At 42.9% G+C, this 15,211-nt stretch overlaps 1 long non-coding RNA gene across 1 annotated transcript; it reads left to right on the plus strand.

The window, feature by feature from the left end:
- The first annotated feature begins 2,458 nt into the window (after nucleotides 1-2,458).
- Nucleotides 2,459-13,942, plus strand: LOC148058787 (uncharacterized). Its single transcript, XR_015709491.1, has 3 exons — nucleotides 2,459-2,520; nucleotides 13,355-13,461; nucleotides 13,584-13,942. It is a non-coding gene; the product is annotated as an uncharacterized LOC148058787 (long non-coding RNA).
- Nucleotides 13,943-15,211: the final 1,269 nt, after the last annotated feature.

The raw sequence follows: 15,211 nt of genomic DNA on the forward strand, positions 1-15,211 counted from the left end.
ATGCAGGGAATAGCAGGTTTGATATAAATGTACATGAATTGATTCATTAAAGATATTATTACATTTGTCTCTTTTAACATTAAGACTTCATCACAAAGTATCATTTCTGGAGATGATTTGACTTCAATGTTGACAACAGTTTATACTGAGTGGATCTAGTATAACACTGACAGACCCGGCTGCAGAAAAACATTTAAGGGGGGGCATTACATTTTTTCAGGGGGGCAAACTTTTCAACCTAAAAACGTATTGGCTTCAGGCTGAACAATGGCTCTGGGACGACTCGCACAGTGCAGAGAAATAATTCTCCCATTACTAAAAAGTGACGGTTGATCCCAAAATCTAAAAAAACAACTAACAACCAACAACAAAGTTTAGTGCTGTGTCCATGTATTAAACTAAAGCACCACAGCTTCACTTCTACTAAAACATAAGCACTGAAGTCAACCTGAACACTGGATTGAACATCAAATAAGTTTTCATCTCATTGAACAAAATCATGGTAGGTGTGATGTGTGATCTGTTTGATACTTGATGAAGCCCAGTTGCTGCACATTGGCGCACGCATTGACGCACATTCTTCTTCTGAGAGTTGTAACACAGCGTCTCTTAACTGTTGAGCATGGTCCCGTCGTCTCGCACCAACGTCCATCTCCTCACTTTCGCTCTTCACTTTCCCGTACATACCGGGGACGTTCGTTAGCAAAGTTCGTTGCTAATAACCGTTAGCTTCGCCTCAGGAGCAGGTCCGAAAAAGTCGCTTCTGACACCAATGTAACGTTTGGTCCTCCACACATGACCAGACGGTTGTCTTGCACAGATATTGTTTCTTTGTTCGCTGTACTCACAGAGAGGTTATTGTTTCGGCCACAACCAACGCCGCTCGTTCTTCACACCACTAGTTGAACGCGAAATCTCTCTAACAACAACTGCGCATGCGCACAGACTCACCTTCTTAAAGTGCCCGCAACATTAATGAACAGAACAAACAGGATCGTTACAATATATATACAGTATATACACACACACACACACACACACACGTCTATACACATACACACATATACATATACACACACACGTCTATACACATACACACATATATATACACACACGTCTATACACATACACACATATACACACATATATATACACACACGTCTATACACATACACACATATACACACACACACGTCTATACACATACACACATATACACACATATATATACACACACACGTCTATACACATACACACATATATAAACACACACACGTATATATATATACACACACACACACACACACACACACGTCTATACACATACACACATATACACACACGTCTATACACATACACACACGTCTATACACACACATATATACACACACACACGTCTATACACATACACACATATATATACACACACGTCTATACACATACACACACATATATACACACACACGTCTATACACATACACACATATATCTACACACATATAAACACACGTCTATACGCATTGACACACCCGCACGCATTGACGCACATTGACACACACACACGTATTGACGCACATTGACGCACATTGACACACACGTATTGACGCACATTGACACGCGCGCACGCATTGACACGCACGGGTCACCCAGTATTATACAGAGCACCCCCCGACGTCGGATTCAAACGACCCGGGTTACATTTGACGCGTCGCCCATCTCTTCGTTGCCTTGGTAACGTGACGTGTCGCTGTTTCATTTGGCTACCGTAATTCTACAACTATGAAGCTCATTTGAAATGTTTAATGTCAACAGTGTGATTCTAATCCTGATTGTGCTTAACGACCTCAAACCACTTTAAGGAGGTACAGAGTGAATATAAATCGGTAAAAATGCTTAATTTTAATTTTTTGGAGCTTGGATTGTTTACGCATCGCGGAAGTCAAGAAGCTCTCGCGGATTAAAACATGCTTAAAAGGTCCTGTAAAAGTGACTATATTGTATATTTTTAGGTGTTTCAACTCCATAATGTTGACATTGTTTTATGAATGAGTAAAATAAAGTCTGTGCTATTTCGCTTGATCCTCTTTATAATCCGGTGCGCTTTTCTATGAAAATAGAAGCTTTCATTGAGATTGCGTTTATGGACATATGTTTTCTTTTTATTTAGCTGCGATTATGAGCGTCTACGTGACGTTTGTCAACATTAATCACGAGTCTGCAGGGGTGACGTCACACATGCTAATCAACTGATCCTGCAGCGGTGACGTCACACCACAGGAATACAATGAGATATTGTGCTTGTTTGTTTAAAAGCGCCATGAATACAATAGTAGATGCGTGCTTGTATAAAGACCGAGTTAAGTTTAGTTTAAATTTAGCGTCAGCTAAAAAGTTTTCAAATTGCCGCATACGCAACTTCCGGATGATGACGTCACACTTGTTGACAAAGATCGATCGCATTTTATCCTCACGTTTGTGCATAACTTGACGGAATCAGGTGCGCGTCACTCGTCTATTGAGGTAAGATATCATTATTGCTTTAAGACTCAGAAATAATGTTTCATTGCGTGTAATGTAACTTTCTGTGGTGCGTTAACACGAGAGCTAGTTCGCTAAAACTTAGCTTTTTTAATTATAATGTAACTCACACACGTATTTTGTTTGTTATTTTGAAGGACGAAAATATATTTATATTCCAATAAAAAGTTTGCTATATTGGTGGGTCATGGTAGGCGATTTATTTTATTAATATTCAAGATTCTTAGCTACGGCACCTTCAACACATTCAACGCTTGTTAACCATACAACAGCACGAACGTTTAATCGGCGTGTTAAATAACAGATGCGGTGAACTCTGAGCCGCTGAAGCATCTGAACACCACGCGATAACAAAATATAAAGTGCAACTTACTTTCAAAACAAAGTGAAACAGTACAATATAAAATACTATCGAAAATATACACTTGAATAAAGTTATAAAACAATGCTTCAAGTTTCACACAAAAACTTAAATAGCTGCTTCGACACAACATTCATTTACACACAGCAATATAAACAATAATATAAACGTATTGTTTAGGCTCACCTAGGAGTGATAAGCGAGTGTATTCAGTAAAATTGCAGGAGCGTTGGCACACTTTACAGCTTAATGTGGACAAAACTGAAACTCTGGTGATTGCTCCTGATGATAAGATTCCATGGTTGAGTCATTACTTGGGTGACTTAGGTCAGTCTGTCAAACTGAGCCTGAGAAACCTGGGTGTTGTATTTGATAAAGACATGTCTCTTGTTCAACACTGCAGAAAACTGACCAGAAACTGTTTTCTTCAACTGAGAAAAATCTCTAAACTTAGGAAAATGTTGTCACAACATGATCTGGAGCTTGTAATCCATGCGTTTGTTTCTTCTCGTCTGGACTATTGTAACGGTTTGTTTTCATGTCTTAACAAGAAGGAGCTGTCTCGTCTGCAGTTGATTCAGAACTCTGCAGCGAGAATTCTGACCCGCTCAAGTAGGAGAACTCACATTTCTCCGATCCTTAAAACTCTTCACTGGCTTCCAGTTTCTTTCAGGATCAACTTTAAAATTCTGGTTCTTACTTTCAGAGCTATTCATGGTCAGGCTCCTCCTTACATCACTGATCTGATCCAGCCTTACACCCCAGCTCGGTCTCTGAGGTCTGTGGATCAGAATCTACTGATGGTTCCACGCACACGGCTCAGGACCAGAGGAGAGAAATCTTTTCAGGCTGTTGCTCTTAAGCTTTGGAACAATCTTCCTCTCTCTTTGCGCTTGATGGAGTCTACTGACTCCTTTAAGAAACATCTTAAGACGTTTCTATTTGTTCAGGCTTTTCCTTGAATTTCTCGAACTTGTTGTTCTCGGTGTTGTCTTGATCTTTGAAGTATGTACTGTTTTGAGTATTGTTTTTGATTGTTAAAGCGCTTTGTGACCCTGGTCTCGAAAAGCGCTATATAAATAAATATTACTTACTTACTTACTTACTTACACGTGTCTCAGTCTCTGAGCCGCTGAAGCATCTGAACACCACGCGTCTCATCCGTGGAACGCAGGTAAAAAACAATGGCCGTCTTAAAGCGACAGTGTCTTGATGCGATACATGCATTGAAAAGTAATAAAACATAAAACACGAAAATAACAACTGGGTTTAATTATATACTTCCAGTGAAAATAATTGAAACATAAAACGACAAATAAACGGCTGGGTTACATTACTAAAAACTAAAGCCTGACAGAGGGGGAGTGGCGCGGGAATGAACTACCGTACTTACTGGCGCGCGCATGTACAGACAGCATATACATCTGTTGTTTTGAGCGAGCACCATAAACCGAATATACACAATAATCCATAGTGGTATTGGTTACAAGTGTCTACACGTGGTGTTCACTGCGCAGGTTAACTGTACCGCATTACAAGTAATAGAATGTAACTTAATGTTGGTGAACCACATAGCAATTCATCTACATTAGAAGTCTAAAAAGCGAATGGTAGTACAGTCACGGTGAATACAATTGTATAAATCGTTTAATTCATTTAAATATAAGTCAGCAGATGGAGAGACTTACCACAGTCTTTACCAATGGAAACATGGCGGTGGTCCATGAGGTCCAATTACTCTAGAAACTTCTGGATCATTTGAAATGGGCGGAGCATATTAAGATATTAACACTGAATATTGTTAAATTGACCCTTGACAGTGTTCATTCACTTTTTACACTGAATAAATAACACCTGGGTTTTAACTCTGGATATTGACAACAGCACTGCAGGGGGAGGAGCCACGTTTTACACCTGTTGTTGTTGTGTTACATCTGGAAGAGTTAAACCAGTCTATGAAATAGTTAAAATACATTAACACTTCCTTTTTGACACTTGGAAATTTACTGTGCACGAACGCACACATTAAACAAATGCGCACACCCACATAAAACAAACGCGCACGCACACATAAAACACACGCATGCGTACACGGACATGCACTGACAAACGCACACACACACGGTGACATGCACACATAAAACACACGCACGCACGCACACATAAAACAAACGCGGACGCACACATCAAAGAAACGCGCACGCACACCTAAAACACACGCATGCACACACAGACATGCACTGACACACGCCCACACACACGGTGACATGCACACATAAACACACGCACGCACGCACACATAAAACAAACGCGGACGCACACAAAACAAACGCGCACGCACACATTAAACACACGCATGCACACACAGACATGCACTGACACACGCATACACACACGGTGACATGCACACATAAAACACACACACGCACGCACACGCAGACACACACTGACACATGCGCACACACACCAGTGACATGCACACAAACGCATAACTACACATCACAAACAAACCTATATATTTTTTTTTTAATCTGCGCTGTTGTGAAAGTGTGTTTCCCCTCTGGGGATGAATAAAGCTTTTCTATTCTATTCTATTCTAAAAAAATCCGCGTTTGTTTTATGTGTTCGTGCGTGCGTGTGTTTTATGTTTGCATGTCACCGTGTGTGTGTGCGTTTGTCAGTGCATGTCTATGTATGCATGCGTGTGTTTTATGTGTGCGTGCGCGTTTGTTTTGTGTGCGTCCGCGTTTGTTTTATGTGTGCATGTCACCGTGTGTGTGTGCGTGTGTCAGTGCATGTCTGTGTGTGCATCCGTGTGTTTTGTGTGCGCGCGCGCGCATTTGTTTTATGTGTGCATGCGCGCATTTGTTTTATGTGTGCATGCGCGCATTTGTTTTATGTGTGCGTGCGCGCATTTGTTTCATGTGACATGCACACATAAAACACACGCACGCACGCACACATAAAACAAACGCGGACGCACACAAAACAAACGCACACGCACACATTAAACACACGCATGCACACACAGACATGCACTGACACACGCACACACACGGTGACATGCACACATAAAACACACACACGCATGCACACACAGACATGCACTGACACACGCACACACACGGTGACATGCACACATAAAACACACACACGCACGCACACGCAGACACACACTGACACATGCGCACACACACCAATGACATGCACACAAACGCATAACTACACATCACAAACAAACCTATAAAACCCGCGTTTGTTTTATGTGTGCGTGCGTGCGTGTGTTTTATGTTTGCATGTCACCGTGTGTGTGTGCGTTTGTCAGTGCATGTCTGTGTATGCATGCGTGTGTTTTATGTGTGCGTGCGCGTTTGTTTTATGTGGGTGTGCGCATTTGTTTAATGTGTGCGTGCGTGTGTTGTGTGCGTGTGCATTTGTTTTATCTGTGCGCGCGCATTTGTTTTGTGTGCTCTTGCGCATTTGTTTTGTGTGCGCGTGCGCATTTCTTTAATATGTGCGTGCGCGCATTTGTTTTATGTGTGCGTGCGCGCATTTGTTTTATGTGACGTGCGCACATTTGTTTTATGTGTGCATGCGCGCATTTGCTTTATGTGTGCATGCGCGCATTTGTTTTATGTGTGCATGCGCGCATTTGTTTTATGTGTGCATGCGCGCATTTGTTTTATGTGTGCGTGCGCGCATTTGTTTCATGTGACATGCACACATAAAACACACGCACGCACGCACACATAAAACAAACGCGGACGCACACAAAACACACGCATGCACACACAGACATGCACTGACACACGCACACACACGGTGACATGCACACATAAAACACACACACGCACGCACACGCAGACACACACTGACACATGCGCACACACACCAATGACATGCACACAAACGCATAACTACACATCACAAACAAACCTATAAAACCCGCGTTTGTTTTATGTGTGCGTGCGTGCGTGTGTTTTATGTTTGCATGTCACCGTGTGTGTGTGCGTTTGTCAGTGCATGTCTGTGTATGCATGCGTGTGTTTTATGTGTGCGTGCGCGTTTGTTTTATGTGGGTGTGCGCATTTGTTTAATATGTGCGTGCGTGTGTTGTGTGCGTGTGCATTTGTTTTATCTGTGCGCGCGCATTTGTTTTGTGTGCTCTTGCGCATTTGTTTTGTGTGCGCGTGCGCATTTCTTTAATATGTGCGTGCGCGCATTTGTTTTATGTGTGCGTGCGCGCATTTGTTTTATGTGACGTGCGCACATTTGTTTTATGTGTGCATGCGCGCATTTGCTTTATGTGTGCATGCGCGCATTTGTTTTATGTGTGCATGCGCGCATTTGTTTTATGTGTGCATGCGCGCATTTGTTTTATGTGTGCGTGCGCGCATTTGTTTCATGTGACATGCACACATAAAACACACGCACGCACGCACACATAAAACAAACGCGGACGCACACAAAACACACGCATGCACACACAGACATGCACTGACACACGCACACACACGGTGACATGCACACATAAAACACACACACGCACGCACACGCAGACACACACTGACACATGCGCACACACACCAATGACATGCACACAAACGCATAACTACACATCACAAACAAACCTATAAAACCCGCGTTTGTTTTATGTGTGCGTGCGTGCGTGTGTTTTATGTTTGCATGTCACCGTGTGTGTGTGCGTTTGTCAGTGCATGTCTGTGTATGCATGCGTGTGTTTTATGTGTGCGTGCGCGTTTGTTTTATGTGGGTGTGCGCATTTGTTTAATGTGTGCGTGCGTGTGTTGTGTGCGTGTGCATTTGTTTTATCTGTGCGCGCGCATTTGTTTTGTGTGCTCTTGCGCATTTGTTTTGTGTGCGCGTGCGCATTTCTTTAATATGTGCGTGCGCGCATTTGTTTTATGTGTGCGTGCGCGCATTTGTTTCATGTGACGTGCGCGCATTTGTTTTATGTGTGCATGCGCGCATTTGCTTTATGTGTGCATGCGCGCATTTGTTTTATGTGTGCATGCGCGCATTTGTTTTATGTGTGCGTGCGCGCATTTGTTTCATGTGACATGCACACATAAAACACACGCACGCACGCACACATAAAACAAACGCGGACGCACACAAAACACACGCATTATGTGTGCGTGCGTGCGTGTGTTTTATGTTTGCATGTCACCGTGTGTGTGCGTTTGTCAGTGCATGTCTGTGTATGCATGCGTGTGTTTTATGTGTGCGTGCGCGTTTGTTTAATGTGGGTGTGCGCATTTGTTTAATGTGTGCGTGCGTGTGTTGTGTGTTGACACGCGCAAGCATTGACGCACATTGTTTTGTGTGCGTCCGCGTTTGTTTTATGTGTGCATGTCACCGTGTGTGTGTGCGTGTGTCAGTGCATGTCTGTGTGTGCATCCGTGTGTTTTGTGTGCGCGCGCGCGCATTTGTTTTATGTGTGCATGCGCGCATTTGTTTTATGTGTGCATGCGCGCATTTGTTTTATGTGTGCGTGCGCGCATTTGTTTCATGTGACATGCACACATAAAACACACGCACGCACGCACACATAAAACAAACGCGGACGCACACAAAACACACGCATGCACACACAGACATGCACTGACACACGCACACACACGGTGACATGCACACATAAAACACACACACGCATGCACACACAGACATGCACTGACACACGCACACACACGGTGACATGCACACATAAAACACACACACGCACGCACACGCAGACACACACTGACACATGCGCACACACACCAATGACATGCACACAAACGCATAACTACAGATCACAAACAAACCTATAAAATCCGCGTTTGTTTTATGTGTGCGTGCGTGCGTGTGTTTTATGTTTGCATGTCACCGTGTGTGTGTGCGTTTGTCAGTGCATGTCTGTGTATGCATGCGTGTGTTTTATGTGTGCGTGCGCGTTTGTTTTATGTGGGTGTGCGCATTTGTTTAATGTGTGCGTGCGTGTGTTGTGTGCGTGTGCATTTGTTTTATCTGTGCGCGCGCATTTGTTTTGTGTGCTCTTGCGCATTTGTTTTGTGTGCGCGTGCGCATTTCTTTAATATGTGCGTGCGCGCATTTGTTTTATGTGTGCGTGCGCGCATTTGTTTTATGTGACGTGCGCGCATTTGTTTTATGTGTGCATGCGCGCATTTGCTTTATGTGTGCATGCGCGCATTTGTTTTATGTGTGCGTGCGCGCATTTGTTTCATGTGACATGCACACATAAAACACACGCACGCACGCACACATAAAACAAACGCGGACGCACACAAAACACACGCATGCACACACAGACATGCACTGACACACGCACACACACGGTGACATGCACACATAAAACACACACACGCACGCACACGCATACACACACTGACACATGCGCACACACACCAATGATATGCACACAAACGCATAACTACACATCACAAACAAACCTATAAAACCCGCGTTTGTTTTATGTGTGCGTGCGTGCGTGTGTTTTATGTTTGCATGTCACCGTGTGTGTGTGCGTTTGTCAGTGCATGTCTGTGTATGCATGCGTGTGTTTTATGTGTGCGTGCGCGTTTGTTTTATGTGGGTGTGCGCATTTGTTTAATGTGTGCGTGCGTGTGTTGTGTGCGTGTGCATTTGTTTTATCTGTGCGCGCGCATTTGTTTTGTGTGCTCTTGCGCATTTGTTTTGTGTGCGCGTGCGCATTTCTTTAATATGTGCGTGCGCGCATTTGTTTTATGTGTGCGTGCGCGCATTTGTTTTATGTGACGTGCGCGCATTTGTTTTATGTGTGCATGCGCGCATTTGCTTTATGTGTGCATGCGCGCATTTGTTTTATGTGTGCATGCGCGCATTTGTTTTATGTGTGCGTGCGCGCATTTGTTTTATGTGTGCGTGCGCGCATTTGTTTCATGTGACATGCACACATAAAACACACGCACGCACGCACACATAAAACAAACGCGGACGCACACAAAACACACGCATGCACACACAGACATGCACTGACACACGCACACACACGGTGACATGCACACATAAAACACACACACGCACGCACACGCAGACACACACTGACACATGCGCACACACACCAATGACATGCACACAAACGCATAACTACACATCACAAACAAACCTATAAAACCCGCGTTTGTTTTATGTGTGCGTGCGTGCGTGTGTTTTATGTTTGCATGTCACCGTGTGTGTGTGCGTTTGTCAGTGCATGTCTGTGTATGCATGCGTGTGTTTTATGTGTGCGTGCGCGTTTGTTTTATGTGGGTGTGCGCATTTGTTTAATGTGTGCGTGCGTGTGTTGTGTGCGTGTGCATTTGTTTTATCTGTGCGCGCGCATTTGTTTTGTGTGCTCTTGCGCATTTGTTTTGCGCATGTGTCAGTGTGTGTCTGCGTGTGCGTGCGTGTGTGTGTTTTATGTGTGCATGTCACCGTGTGTGTGCGTGTGTCAGTGCATGTCTGTGTGTGCATGCGTGTGTTTTGTGTGCGTCCGCGTTTGTTTTATGTGTGCGTGCGTGCGTGTGTTTTATGTGTGCATGTCACATGAAACAAATGCGCGCACGCACACATAAAACAAATGCGCGCATGCACACATAAAACAAATGCGCGCATGCACACATAAAGCAAATGCGCGCATGCACACATAAAACAAATGCGCGCACGTCACATAAAACAAATGCGCGCACGCACACATAAAACAAATGCGCGCACGCACATATTAAAGAAACGCGCACGCGCACACACACCAATGACATGCACACAAACGCATAACTACACATCACAAACAAACCTATAAAATCCGCGTTTGTTTTATGTGTGCGTGCGTGCGTGTGTTTTATGTTTGCATGTCACCGTGTGTGTGTGCGTTTGTCAGTGCATGTCTGTGTATGCATGCGTGTGTTTTATGTGTGCGTGCGCGTTTGTTTAATGTGGGTGTGCGCATTTGTTTAATGTGTGCGTGCGTGTGTTGTGTGTTGACACGCGCAAGCATTGACGCACATTGACACGCGCAAGCATTGACGCACATTGACACGCGCGCAAGCATTGACGCACATTGACACTCGCGCATATTGACGCACGCACACGCATTGACACGCACGGGCGCATTGACGCACATTGACACGCACGCGCGCATTGACGCACATTGACACGCACGCGCGCAAGCATTGACGCACATTGACACGCGCGCAAGCATATTGACACACGCACACGCATTGACACGCACGCAAGCATTGACGCACATTGACACGCGCGCAAGCATTGACGCACATTGACACACGCGCGCATTGACACACATTGACACGCACATGACAATGGACGTGAGGTTCTGGTCTGCAGCCCACATCTGTGTATCGGATAGTCTGTCAAACATAAAAATGTAAACGGTTAGACTTTTATGATGCAATATACGAGGAACTAACTAAACATATACTGTACACACCTCCATGATGATTGCCTTTCTCAAGTGGCTTTGTATGTGCTGTTGGGTTTTGTCCATCTGTGCTGGTCTGAATTTGGTGACCTCACAAAAAGGGCAGTGAAAGAACAAGCAACACTGACGGCTGTGGAGTGAAGTACATCCTCAAACCTGGCTGATGTTTAACTGATCAGCCATTTATGAGATTAATGAAAGCTTTGACAGAAACTGTTTTCTATATCACAGACTAAGCTACACACACAGGCAAATGAAAACAGCCAGAAATATGTTATGTTCACTGAACACATCATTTATGAACACATTTTTCATGTTGTATAAAACTCAAACATTCTATTGAATGACTGAACAATCTACTTTAATATCCTCGTGTCCAATTAGTTCATATTCAACGTCTGCTATCTCTGGTCTGTTTATCTGGATTCTTGTCACGGGGGCAGCAGCTTCAGCAGAGAGGTCCATACTTTCTTCTCCCCAGTTACATCGTCCAGCTCTTTCTGGAGGACCCCCCTGTGTTTCCAGCCCAGTGGAGGAACATGCTTCTTCAGTGTGTTCTGGGTCTTCCCCGGGTTCTACCATCAGTGGAACATGTTCCACTTCATCGGACTTATTCTCAGATGAATAAATTGATCTAAGACAAGAAAAAAATAAGTCAGTTTAGATTAAAAAAAAAGCTCAAACTAATTGAAATTCTCACGGATGCTCCGTTGAATCCATACATTCATTCATTCCCACTGCCACCTCCTAATAAGAAATAATGATCGTTTCTCTGATGCACAAATACTGCAGTGCTGAAGATATTAAACCAAAATTGACATTCATTTTAATTGTACAAGTGATGACATTTGCAAAATTAATCAACATTACATTTAAACATTAAATCACTTTGATAAATGACTAAAAAACATTCTTACATACCTTCCTTCTTCTCTTGAACTCTTTTCCATCTGGTTAAGGAGAAAAATAATTCAAGGAAATGACTCCAGATAAACACAAATCAATATAATAATGTGATTTTTATGAATGCATTTGTTTTTTACCTCTTTTTCTTTTTTTATACCAATAAACTACAGAACATGTGATCAGTAGAACGATCACAGCAACAATAATTCCAGCCACTTCTCCTGGTGTCAAACCTTCTCGACATACAGAGTCAGAAGAAATAGTTCCTTCTCGTAGATATGTTGAACATCTACAAAGACAAGTGGAGACAGTTTAGAAGAAAACATCTGGAGCAAACATTTGTGAAGCTTCACTCACTGTTTGTGATCCTGACATGACGTGAACGTTCCATTTGAAAATGTTCCTTCACTGCAGGTTCCACACTCAGTGTCTGTGGAGGACGTTCCTGTGAAGAACATTGTGTGTGTCTTATAGTTTCTGCACTCTTGCATTTCACATGTTGGATGTGAAACTCGCCTGCTCTGATGATGAACTGTCCTGGTTCACATGTGGAGTGTTGCTGTGCTGCCACACATGTGTCCACTGAGCCGTCCACACAGAAAAAACCCTCCAGAGGTTCACACTTGGTGTTTGCTGTGAAGGTACAGGATCTGATCTCTCTCAGTCCTGTTAGTCAATAACAAATTCTACATCACATCTACATACTGACCAACTCATCATTCTAGTGAAGAACAAACTTTACCTTCAGTACAGACGAGACACTTGAAACCATGTTTCTCTCGGTTCAATTTGTCCATGTAAGTTCCATCATCACAGACAGTGCAGGACGGAGATGGAAATTCTGTGCAATGAACATTGACTCTGAATCCTGTGAGAGAAATAAATAAATGACACATTTGAGTGACGTTTTACATCAAGACTCCTGACAGTTACTCTTATAAGAAAAAAGGTCAACATTTAAAATAGGCAGAATACATTTGATAGAATCAACATACAAGTGTCATGCTTATGTTCTTTTGTTTTATTTTGAAGGTGGTTTTCCGTTTTCATGTGTCCTGTGTTTTGAGTGACAGACGCTGGCAGGTGCGCGGCTGGGGATGATGGAGTGGCGGGTTCTTCCCATTGATAAGGAGCGTCTCTACCCGGAAGAACTCGCCAGAGTATTGCGTTTCCAGACCAGGTTGGCTGTCCTTTCGATCTCGCTCCTCGCCTTTGAATCACAACTGGATAATCCTTTGGATACTCCTGACGTTGTCAGCACTTTTATTTACTCAAGTGAGTCCTTTTGTCTTTTTGTTTTAGTTGCTGTTGGGACCCCGATCTCCAGAAGTGCCCTGCCTTCGCCCCGAGTGCCTGTTTTGTTTTTTTGTTCCTATTACGGACCGCTCTGGATCTATATAAGACTTTTTTTTCTGAATTTTTCCTCCGTGGATTATTTAGAAGATAGCTGGGAAGGGCGACAGGTCTTGATACCTTCACTTAAACTTAGCGTTACATTTACCGATGTCAATAAAATGAAAAGAGACTTTAATAAACCACAACATGTACCTGTGCTCCTTCCAGCTGGACACTCAACATCCTTATCCTTCAACAGTGGACACTGTGACGTCACTCCTTCAACATCCTTATCCTTGAGAGAAAAGATCATTTAATATCAGATGATTTTTGAGAATCTATCAGTGATAGTTTCGTAGATTCTTCCGCGTCTGACCGTTATAAACCTCCTTGTAGGTGGACAACGCATGCGCAAATGCGTGGTTGATTTCCAACCTCGTGTACTGTACTGACACTAATACAATGTTTTTCCATCATATTTGTCCATCATGATGAGTGCCATGGATCATACATGAACACACATGTTTAATGATAAATATTTGTTACCAGAGAACAATTGTTTCAACTGTAATGAAGCATACATGTTTGATATTTACCAATTAGTGTTAAATATTAGCTATATTGATGTTTGAGATAAAATGGGGACCCTTGAAATAAAAAGAAAGACCCACACTGTTAAGTCTTTCTGTAGGTTTGTTTATTGGACATAATAAATCGTTTTAGCAACACTAGAGGGCAGCAGAGAGTACAAGTTGCTTTGCGTGCAGGTGGAGAGACAGGACGAGCTAATGAGATCACCTGTGCAGGTGAAGCTTCTGTCTACAGAGCATGACTACAGCCAAGGTAATGTTAAACTCTTCTGTTAAATTGTTCTCATTTGGAGAGAATATCTAAGGATTATGGACATAAACTTGCAGTGTGACTGCAGTTCACACTTTTAATGATGTCGTCGTTGTAAATCTAAAACGTCCCGAGAAAGTAGAATTCTAGTGTTTCTGATCCCATCATGCAGGGAATAGCAGGTTTGATATAAATGTACATGAATTGATTCATTAAAGATATTATTACATTTGTCTCTTTTAACATTAAGACTTCATCACAAAGTATCATTTCTGGAGATGATTTGACTTCAATGTTGACAACAGTTTATACTGAGTGGATCTAGTATAACACTGACAGACCCGGCTGCAGAAAAACATTTAAGGGGGGGCATTACATTTTTTCAGGGGGGCAAACTTTTCAACCTAAAAACGTATTGGCTTCAGGCTGAACAATGGCTCTGGGACGACTCGCACAGTGCAGAGAAATAATTCTCCCATTACTAAAAAGTGACGGTTGATCCCAAAATCTAAAAAAACAACTAACAACCAACAACAAAGTTTAGTGCTGTGTCCATGTATTAAACTAAAGCACCACAGCTTCACTTCTACTAAAACATAAGCACTGAAGTCAACCTGAACACTGGATTGAACATCAAATAAGTTTTCATCTCATTGAACAAAATCATGGTAGGTGTGATGTGTGATCTGTTTGATACTTGATGAAGCCCAGTTGCTGCACATTGGCGCACGCATTGACGCACATTCTTCTTCTGA

The sequence above is a fragment of the Callionymus lyra genome, chromosome 19 (assembly GCF_982586985.1).
Source record: "Callionymus lyra chromosome 19, fCalLyr1.hap1.1, whole genome shotgun sequence".
In the NCBI taxonomy this organism is placed as follows: Eukaryota; Metazoa; Chordata; class Actinopteri; order Syngnathiformes; family Callionymidae; genus Callionymus; species Callionymus lyra.